Raw genomic sequence first — 10,763 nt, 5'->3', positions numbered from 1 at the left:
TGTTTCTATTATTCCCATTTTTATGTAGAGGGGATTAAAAAGTAACTGCCTATCTGAGCCCTCATACCCTAAACTATGATAGATTATTTTATGCTTATATTGAATAATTTAATCAACAGTGCAATTGTATTGAGAATAGTGGAACAAATTATGGATCTCTTGTTTCTTTTTACACATACTTCCACCTTGTCCTCCATTGGTGGAAGACGGAGGAATGCCACTTTCTGAAAATTACAGAATTACATCTAAATCTTAATATATCTTGAACCCTAACCTACTGAATTAGTACCTGAATTTTCTACTAGGCTCCAAATTTAATGCAGGATTTTCTAATTTAGCCAATGAGGCTGCTTACTCAGATCAGTTTTCACAGTCTCCCTACAGAACTACAAACTCCCTACAGAAAAATTAAGTCTTAACTAAAAGTGACTTTCTCAGTATTTGGAAGTGTGAAAAATGTGGCTCTTTCTTTAGCCCTCACTGGATGTGGTTGGTGAAGTCTGGAGCATCTGTTCCCTGAAGATTTGTTTAGAGCTGGAGCAGCTCTGCAGTTTCCTGCTGTACATGGAATTTGTGAAGTAAAGCCAGCCTTTTTCCAAATCTTCAGGCACAGGTCATTGAAATGGCCTCACTACTGAAGGCAAAGTCTTTCCTAGCTTTTTGTTGTATCTGTCAGAGCCATCTATGTTAAACACAGGACAATGGAGAGGTTCTCCCAGAGAGTAGGAGGAAGGATGGCAGCCGAGCATTTAGAGACAAAGTCCTTAGTTTAAAAGACTGTATTTCTGAAATAAAGACTAATACATGCCTCTTCTACCAAGAAAACCACTCTTTATTAGAACACAGCACACACTTTACTATCATTCACTTAAGGCAACATAAGCACAAAGGGTTTACAAGTAACTCCTAATAAGGAAGAAGTGGGTGTTCCTGTAGGTGGTAGAATCCTTTTCTCCACTTCCTGAGTGTAGTGCTTTTATTTTAATAATACACATTTTCTTATATTTCTTTATATTCTGCATTGTGATTTATTGTATACTAAATACAAAAAAAGTATCTGATTCTATTAAAGTCAGAAATGGTTTTGGTTCTATTTTAAATAAATAGAGGATTAAAGAAAATATGTAATTTACAGTCTGGTCTTGCCTTTATCTAAATGAGTATTAGAGTTTCTGGCCTGTAAACTGAAATATCACAACTCAATATCACATATATCATTGTCTTACCTTGATATAATATGGACTTCAGTAGCAATAATGTCCTTGCCTAACAATGTGAAGCAGAGAAAGCAGTATGGCCTAACTTACGTCCAGAAATAAGCTGCAAACACTGAAGAGCAGCAGCCCCAAACCAGTTCTGTTTTTTCAGGCAGCTGAAGGAAACAGAGGAAGAATTGCAGTCAGAATTACTCAGTTTACAAAGGTTTCCTAATTTGTATGGATGTTACAGACAGACCTGCTTTTAAACTTCCCAGAAGATATGAACCAAGTTCAGCAATGTTTGTTTATCTCCTAAGACAAAGTCTTTATTACTGGAGAAAAGGCAGATTCTGCAGCTTTCCCCATCTTTCCTTCACCACTCTAATCCTCCCAAGGCTGTTCAGCTCCTGGGCCTTTAGTTTCATTAGGACATTTGTCTGGAGCAGCAATGAGTTGAATGTCTTGAGAAGCAGAACTGAAAAGAGAAAGGAAACAAAATGCAACAACTGTGCTATGCACACAGGCAATATCCACATCTGCTGGGGAATTGGGCTTCACAAGGGATGCAGCCCACTCCCACCAAGAGCTTCCAGTCACTTTGACAGGAGTGTCAAACTTCTATCCAAGAGACAGAACAACTCTTAAAACAGTTTTGATTCATTATGATAATGAACACACGTCTGTAAAGATGTAAAATTTGATTCCACATTTTGACTCTTGTTCCAAAAAATTATGTTTATCAGATCCATGGTTTTTTGGGTTTTGTTTTTTTTTAAAAACCCCAGAATTTTCACTTTAGCACTTGTATTAATAATATCTGGTCCATGAAGAATTCTTAATGTCAAAGGGCATTACTGAAAATGTGCTCTCTTTCTGAATTTTAGCCAGCTGTTTGATGGATAACATTGGCAGTTTAAAGCTCCGGCTGAATTTTTTACCATTTGGAAAATGAATCAGAGACTTCCAGTGGGATTTCTCTGATTTACACCAGCTGTGAGTTTATCTCCAAGTCTTTCAGAACTGGCTAATTGCTAATCAATTAGAAAACCTTTCAGATGGTATGTGAAAAATAGCATTGAACTGCCAGTTCAGTCCTTGGCTTTTCTGGTGGAATTTTTGCGAAGAAAATTGTCTCAATTTTTTAGTGGCTGCCCAGGCAGCAATTACAGGTTCTGCTCAGAGTAGCTGCAATGGCCTCTTGTGCTTTTAGGGCAGTAGAGGAAGGAGCCAGCAAATACATAAAAGGGGAGAAGCCATATGGGACTTATGTGCTGGGATAATTTCTCTTGTCAGATGGGTAGGAAAAGGCAAAGGATTGACTATCAATGTGGATCCAAAGGAAGAGCCTGGGTGACTGTCAAAATGATATCCCACACAAATCACCCTGGGAGCTGCTGTGAGTCAAAGAGGACCTACTTAGCATAACTGTGTGCCTAAAATTAGCATGAGCTCTCTGATGCTAACCAGATTCCTAAACAGGCACGGGGAGAAGGGCAGTGCCAATAAAAGATGATCCATGTAGTATGTCAAGGTGTTGATGCTCAGTGTGTGGACCAAGTATACAAGAAATAGCAAAAGTCAAATACCTGACAAGCGCTCAGCACAAGTCTGGCCAACATCTGCTCCCAGTGAGGGCCCCCAGAATCCCCCAAGTGCGTACTCCCACCAGAGGCACTGACTCCCATCTTTTGGGTAACAGCTTCAGAACATTTATAGCTATTGCCATCATTTACAGCTATAGCACTGCCCCAGGGGCTGGGGCTGATCTCAGAAGCAAGCTGTAAAATTTAGCTTCCTTTTTGCTTCTGCTGTCTATATTCCTAATATTTTATCTTGCCAGCTTCATACATTAGTCTAGGGCTGCAAGGCATTTTGAGTAAAGCAGAACTTCAAGGCCAAACAGAAGACCTGAAATAGTCTTAGGCCTGGTTTTCTTTTTCCCAATGTCTGCATATCTAAGGCTGCTGATTGAGCTGCTTTCATCAGACACCCTGATTTTGTAACCCAGTAATATGGCTTATTTCATCTCTTCTTACTATTATTTTTCTTGGTCATGTGGAGGATGGATGGAAAAGACTGTTTGAAAGATGTCACGTTGGCATGCCACCATCTTGGATTCCTACCTCTTGTCAGCTTGGCTTGTGCAGCAGGTCTGCCATTCTTGGCTGAGTCTGGAGCAGCAGGCACACAAATGGCCCAGGTGGAATTATCTATTTTTAAACTGATTCCTGCATCAGCAGGAATTGGAAGCTGTTCTATAAATCCAAAAACAGCTTTAAATCTCTCTCACATCCACTCCCACACCAAGCTCACATCCTATTTCCCTGAAGTTTAAAGCTTTACTCAGAGAAATCTGCTTCAGGTGGATCAATTTCCTAGAATGCATTCATTAGTTACTGCTGGCACAGCACAGTGAAGGTGGAGTGTTACACAAACAAGTAATAATGCTACTAATATGTGCTATTATTAAGGCTATTAAAATACCAACTGGTGTTGCAAAAAAAAATTGGTGTCATTAAACATATATTAAGGCTTTATAATGAACAATCAGCATGACTGGTCCTGTGCAATCTTGGCAAACATAGTTGGAGAGGAACAATTTCACTTGGCAGCTGTGTAGTGCCAGGACTGTGCTCTGCGGTGGGAAGTGAAGGCAGAGCAGCGAGGGCAGTGGGAGTCTCGCTGTGGAGCCAGGCCTGGAGAGCAGCGCTGCAAGCAGGGTGTGCTCTCAGTGCTGGCTGCACCCCGGTCTGTCACACCGCCTCTCTCCCTGCCCGGGGAGCTCCTGGGCAGGGCAAGGCATGGCCATGCCATGTACCTGAACCGTGTCCAGGTGGGGTGTCCAAACAGTGCAAAGCTTTGAGGAATGGGGAGGATGAGTGTGAGGTGTGGCCGCTGAGGGATGTGACCCCTCTGCTCTGAAGAATCGCTGCAACGTGTGTTGCTGGCCTACTTGCTGGCTGCCATCAGTGGTTGTTGGCCTACTTGCTCCTTGCCTGGTGTATTGGCAACCAGCTTTGCTAACTACTACACACTTACTGCTGCTTTTCAATACCTGGAGGATTTCCTCCAGTGCTGTTTGGAAAAATATAGAGTAGAGAAGAAACAATAATTTTCATTTATGAAGGAACACATTTGGCTGGGATTAGCCTGTAGATGGATTTCTTAAAGCATGCCCATTTTTTTCTGACTGAAAAGTTAGTCTGGCATTTTTTTCATGTTCATGGCTACAGATGAGATCAGATAAGTGACATTTGAGCATTGAATCTGACCTTTTCAAAAACTGGCATGTCTATTTTGAGCATGCTGCAGATCCAATGTATCTCAGACACAGTAGATGGTCTCTGCAGATCAGCTGTAAAACTTCTGCCCCAGATGCCAACACTTCCCAAAGGTGCTGGACCACCGATCAAGGCATATTGTGTTTGACCTGTGTGGTGTGAAGAAATGACTGAAAACTCATAAAGCCAAATGTCAAAAAGAGCTTGATGTCTGTTTCTTTTAACAGTTGGTGGCTTTTAAGTCACTCACATAATGTTTCCAATAAATACCTGCTCTTTTATAGCACGTCCAGCCCATGAATCTTGACATGCTTTACAAAGCCATAAACAACCATTTTACAGATAGTCAAACTGTAGTCCAAAGAGATAGTTTTGCAGATGGCTGATGGCTGAGCCATGAACAGGGTCAGAGCCCTTGGGCCCCGATGAACAGGCTACCCTCAAAGCCAAAGCTCTTGCCTTACCAAAAACAATTGCAACCATACATCCTGAAAAGCAGATGCCCCCAAGAAGAGCACTGGGAGGGTCCAAAGAACAAATGGTCCTTTCTTCACCTCAGAAATCTGCTATGTTTCCCCTGGGGTCTTTCTCATGCTTTCAGGGCCTGTGCACTGGCAGAGTTCTTGTAAGTGCAATTATGGCACTGTTGCACTCCTGATGCTATCTGTTCTCAGCAAAAGCAGCTAAATGGGAGGAATGGTACCAGAAAGGATGTATGGTCCATCTCTACTGTGCACTTTCATTCATTCATTCAAAATAAAGAAATCACAGACTTGCATAAAAAGAACTAAAACCATGAGTTGCAACTAGCAGGGGTTTTCAGAGTTTGCCAAGTGAGGCTATAAGCAGTTTATCTGTTTTAACTGGTTTATTAAACTACAAAATACCCTTTCTTGAATGCTTTCTAGTTGTTAAAAGTAGATTTGACTCATCCTGCCTCCCTATATTCCTACAATGACTTAAAGCAGCTTAAGGAAAGGCCCTTTACTTTTGAATAAAAATGCCACACAAGGTTTTTAAAACAGTCAGTCCCACTCCAAACTCACACGTAGTTTAGCTAGTTTACAACACCATTCCCAGTTCTCCCACCAGCTTACTCCCAGTCCCAGCTGCTGAATAGAAAAGTCCTGAATTACTGACTCCTGAGCCTGCTGATGCAATCCTCAAAAGATTGCCTTCAGGCTCAAGATCTAGCAAGCAGGGAAGAACTCAACCAAAAAGTGTCTCCAAGATTTCTGTGATCAGCTCTGGTGACCTGGGGCACTGTCACAGGCTGTTCCTGGACCAGCACTGCTCTCGTGCTGCCCACGCTGCAGTGGTGGGAGCAAAGCCTCCCTGGGCACACATCTTTGGGAGCACAGCACTGGGAGAAGAGTATGAACCTCCCGTGTGGTGCCTGGTCAGTGTCTGTTTAGTGCACAGCGTTATTACCTGAGCTATAGGCATATAAGCACTATGAGAACTGTCTTGTCTACTTGTTTAAAACACCATTGAATATACATAACAACATAATGGAACTACAGTAGTATTTCCTTGTTGTCACCAAACCAATGAAATAACAATTTGCTTTAGTTGTAGTGAACTACCTTTATTTACGTGGTTTGCTTATTTATCAAATACAATGCAGTACCTTAATTTTACATTAAAATCTTTAATCTTTTTTTTTTTTTTTGTTCTGTCATTTTTAGGGATAGTTTACTTACCCACAATTTTATCGTGTTTTCTGAGGGACTTAATCTCTCTGACCAGATCAATCAAATTCTTTCAATCAGTCTTCAAGGCAAGCGTTAATAGAGAAAGGTGTAAAATTTATTTTTTTAGAAATTTTTTCTCCTTTCAAATAAAATTTGCTGTTTCCTCAAGAGGCTTGCTGAAGAAGGCTTGCTCATTAAAATATTAATTGGAAACAGAGAGAAAAGAGTTATGAACAGAGTCTCATATCTACTGAAATCTGCCTAGAGGAATGTGATTACCTAGTTTCTCAAATAGACTTTGTACCACTGATCAACTCATTGCATTGAAAAACATGACAAGATCACGTTTCTAATCTTCTCATTGCTCAGTGGAAGATTTGGTGGTGTAGAAATGAACAAATATGACTTATCCATATTATCTCATATTTCTTGTGAATAGACTGCTTCCAAAATAGGGTGAACTCATCTGCTGATTGAAATACAAGAGTGACATTGCCTTTTCTTATTCTAAACTTCTTTATTGAGTATGTATTTTTACAGAGTGCAGTCCAAATCTTTCTCCAGCATGATTCGAAAAAAACTGTGATATTTTGTGACTCAGTTTGCCTTGGTAACTCTTGTGTCCCACACTGGCTTCCAAGGCTCTGCTTTCTGAGCAGTTTGTGCCATGGTGCTCCGGACAGGAGCCCACATAGCTGGTGAAGCAGCACAGCAACAGGGTCAACAAACCAAACTCCTCCGTGATTAGCCAGGCCACACAGGGAGAGGGAATCAGGAATGCAGCCTGTGTACCCTGGCAGAGTGGGCACCCCCTTGCTTTGCTCCTGCTCATGAGGAGTGGGATTTGTACAGTTCCCTGGCAGCTCTCCCCGTCAGACTTCCTATGGGCAGAGGTTTCATAAGTGTGAAACCTCTCGAGCTGGGGCTGCCTGAGTACCCTCACAGCCACTGTTGTGCAGCATTGCTGGTCAGTGGGTTTAGTCCAGCTTGACTAAGGAGGCCTGGTGCATGAGGTCAAAGGGAGTCAGTCAAAAGTACAAACACACTGGCTCCAAGCCTCCCCCTGTCTATCACGTTTCTGACGTGTGCCGTTTCGGGAGCTTGCGGATTTTCCAATGGCTGGTTTTCATTCTCTTCATATCTATGATCAGGGACTTCAGCTTTTACAAAGCACCAAATGCTTCCGTCTGCATTCCAAGGGCCCTCACCCCTCCTGATCTCAAATGCGGGGAGGAGGTTGGGATTGCTTTGTTTACCGTGCCAAAGAGTACATGCTGTAACAAGTCAACGTGGGCATAAATGGTGTGCCACAAACTTCACTCCGTGCCACTCAGGGAAGGACTGGAAGAACTGAATGTCTGCCAGCCAGTATAAAGGTAAGGTAGCCTGGGAACAGACAGTTCTGGTAGCTCTCTCCTGCAAAGCCTTGTAAGCAGCAGATCTCATCAGAACCAGGTAAAACACCTCTGTATTAATTTACTTACTTTGGTTTCAGCCTGCTACTGTTTGAGCTGGGTCATTCCTAAGTAAAGGGTGGGATTCAGGTACATCTCACCTGGCCTTCAGCTACTGTCCCAGATGGATATGGGACTCCTATGCATCCTGTGTCATACCTGCCAATCCTATGGAGATAGCTGGGACAGAACACAGTACTCATAGTATACTGTATACAGACAAGTAAATCATCACCAAGTGTTTTTAGAACCGCTTGCACTGGGGTTTTGTGGTTTTAGTCTGCATAAATTTGTGTTTACAAAAGAAATGTCTGTGTCCTAATATATGGGAACACACTCAAAGATGGTTTGTTTTGCTGTGCTTGCTAATAAATGCAGAATGGTAGCAACCACGATGAACCAAGATTCTTATGCCTAGCCTGTAGATGTTACCAAACCCCTAAAATCTTCTACTCAGGTACTTCCTAGCACTCTAGACTGCTACATTCCTTCAACACAGCAGGTTTTCCTAGCAGTGTCTCATCACCACTTGACCGCTCTTGCCATCTGGCTACCTGGAGACCTATTTCACATTTATGATTTCGTGCCATTTGCTGGAATTCTCAACTATGTTACCAGCAGAGAGTGATTTGCTAAATGTCCTTAGAACTTATCTTCTTGATATCTCCCAGATAATGTTGATAAACCCCAAATTTATCTCATTTTATTCAACGGCCTAGTACAGTAGTTTCAGGTTTGGAAACCCATAAAGGGTGTAATAAAGTTGGGAAGGCATTTGGTATGAATTCAGGACCCTGACTGGAATAATATGCTGAATAGGTAGGAATGACTTGAGTTTTGCTATACCTTTGATTTCCCCGAGGCAGTCAGACTGTTATATAGTGAAATTTTTACTGAATGTTGCTCTCCTGTGTGCAGCCTGACCCCCTGAAGCCTGGTTGTTGGGGGGGATACGAGTAGTAATGTGGGACATGTATATTTGTTCAGCTGGCAGCATGGGTCCGAGACATCCACACAGAGACAGGGCTGGAGATGGGCGTCTTTGCAACATCTCTGGGGCAGGGACCAACAGCCCCAGGGTGAATCAAACTGGGGCTCCTTGGACATGGGTGGTGGGTGAGGACAGAAAGGCCATCAGTGCCCTCAGGGCCACAGGAGAGAAGTGTTTGATCCTCTTTTGTCAGTCACCATTTAAGCTGTTACCTCCAGGCATGAGAGGAACTACATCCATGAGAAACTTTGGAGGCTGTGAGATAGGTACCTCTCCTAACACCTTGGTGCAGCAGGAAGAAGGCTCAAGTTCCCTAAACCATCAGCAGGGTACCCTTTCTGGGTGTTTATTCTGAGAAAGGCAGGGCAAAAGAGTTTTCTGAAGCCTGCAAGTAAAACATTTAAAACAAGATCCCTCACTGTCAGGTGAGAACTCTGCAGGGTGTGAGCAAAGTGCTGAATCAAGACCTGTCAGAACTTCCCTGCCTTCTGTCCTTAACATATTTAATCTGTGATTGTTTTTCACCTTCAAAAAGTTTCTTAATTTATCATCTTCATGGGATCTGATGTGGAAATACCAGCACTAATTACTCCTAATATAATTTTTTTTCCTGACTGGAATTTACATACTTTGTAAAGCATTGTCTGTCTCATTTAACCTTAGAATTGAATAGAGACAGGTCAGTAATGCAGAGAACTAGAAATACAATGAAATTTAAGACAGACATGAGGGAACCTCCTTTACTAACAAGCTAAGAGTAACAAAAAGAATAGCTCTACCACACAGATTCTCTTTGAATTCTTTGATTCTTTGATTCTCTTTGAAAACCTCTCCAAATTACCTAACATCTTAAGTACACAGTCCCCTCATTTTTAGCACAAAGCTTCTAATATCCTAATGAGCCAGTAAAAAAAAATCAAGAGCTTTACACATAGAAATAGCAAGTAACTTAAAATACACATTGCTTCCTTTGGAAAAATAAATAGCTGAACTCTGTGAGTAGTATCTACTAAAAGCTGTTCTTCAAGGATACTGAGCATCATTTCATTAATATATTGCACAATCTGTCAAATTTATTTACATGTGCAAAGACAGAGCTGTTATAAACATCACAGCATTGGTTGCTGCTCTCAATAGTGTTAGTGTTGACAACAAGACCGTGTGTTTGAGTTTCAGCATGTACATTAATTCCCACCAGCCTGGCACTGTAAATAGTAAAATATCTCTTAAGAGGCATAAACCATGGCTAAAATATCAAACACAACTCTGAGAATTGACACACACTCAAGATGTCTTCCTACTAGGTTAATGACAATAGTGACGGTAGTGAGATTTCCAAAATCCCCTTCTTCTTTTAGAGAGACCCACTTAGAGAAGGAAAGTGATGCTGGCAGGTGGACAAACTCCTTCAGTAAAAAATGGTAGAGCTTGTTAATCTTTGCCAGCTCATTGTGTTTGCTCATGGTAATGGCAATAAAGGAAGACCTGCCACTTGGAATTATTTCTATAAAGGTACTATAATTAGCTTTCAGGCAGATGAGCAATACACTAAATAGAATAATTTTTGGACTGTTGTTCCACCACCCACTTTTTATGTAAGAGAACACCTTACAGCCTGGACAGGGCCTGCTGTATCCCTGTTTATCTCCACATTGAGGGGTCATACATTATGATAAATTTGTTTTTACCATTAGTTCACCTGCTCAGCAGCATAAACCAGCCCATAAGACAAATCAACAAAGGAAGATTTTAGAAGTGAGAATGCAAAGCGTTTCTTTTTATTGAAGTTTCACCTGTCAAAATACACCTCTTCCTTTTCCATCCCCTAAACAGCAGCAAAAAGCCAAAGGTGCAACAGGCAGGACAGAAATTAAGGCAATGCCATAGCAGCTTTGTTGCTTTTTTCCCTGGATTAATGTCCTGCAGGGAAGGGCTCCAGCCATGGTGGGACCCCAGCTCAGGGCACCCACCAGCTGCACAGGAGCAACCCAGAGGAGGAGAGGATGCTGCTCCTCCTGAAGGGGAGGTGTTGGTACCCTGGGCCAGGTTTGACCTTCAGAGCCAGGGCAATGCCAGGGCTTTTGAAAGAAACCTGCAGGCAAAAGGCAAGTCTTGGGGGGGAAAAAAAAATTGGAACAACTGTC

The 10,763-nt window shown here is 42.0% G+C and overlaps 1 protein-coding gene across 2 annotated transcripts in view; it reads left to right on the top strand.

The window, feature by feature from the left end:
- Positions 1 to 7,481: 7,481 nt before the first annotated feature.
- LOC138099155 (hyaluronidase PH-20-like) overlaps positions 7,482 to 10,763 on the top strand; it is a 37,375-nt gene continuing 34,093 nt past the window's right edge. The window contains exon 1 of one of the 2 annotated variants that reach the window (XM_068996259.1): positions 7,482 to 7,550. The gene's annotated coding sequence lies outside the window, so the exon portion shown is untranslated. The other variant, XM_068996268.1, reaches the window with a different exon arrangement.

The sequence above is a fragment of the Aphelocoma coerulescens genome, chromosome 1A (genome assembly GCF_041296385.1).
Source record: "Aphelocoma coerulescens isolate FSJ_1873_10779 chromosome 1A, UR_Acoe_1.0, whole genome shotgun sequence".
Lineage (NCBI taxonomy): Eukaryota > Metazoa > Chordata > Aves > Passeriformes > Corvidae > Aphelocoma > Aphelocoma coerulescens.
This window is presented reverse-complemented; position numbering and strand designations above follow the sequence as displayed.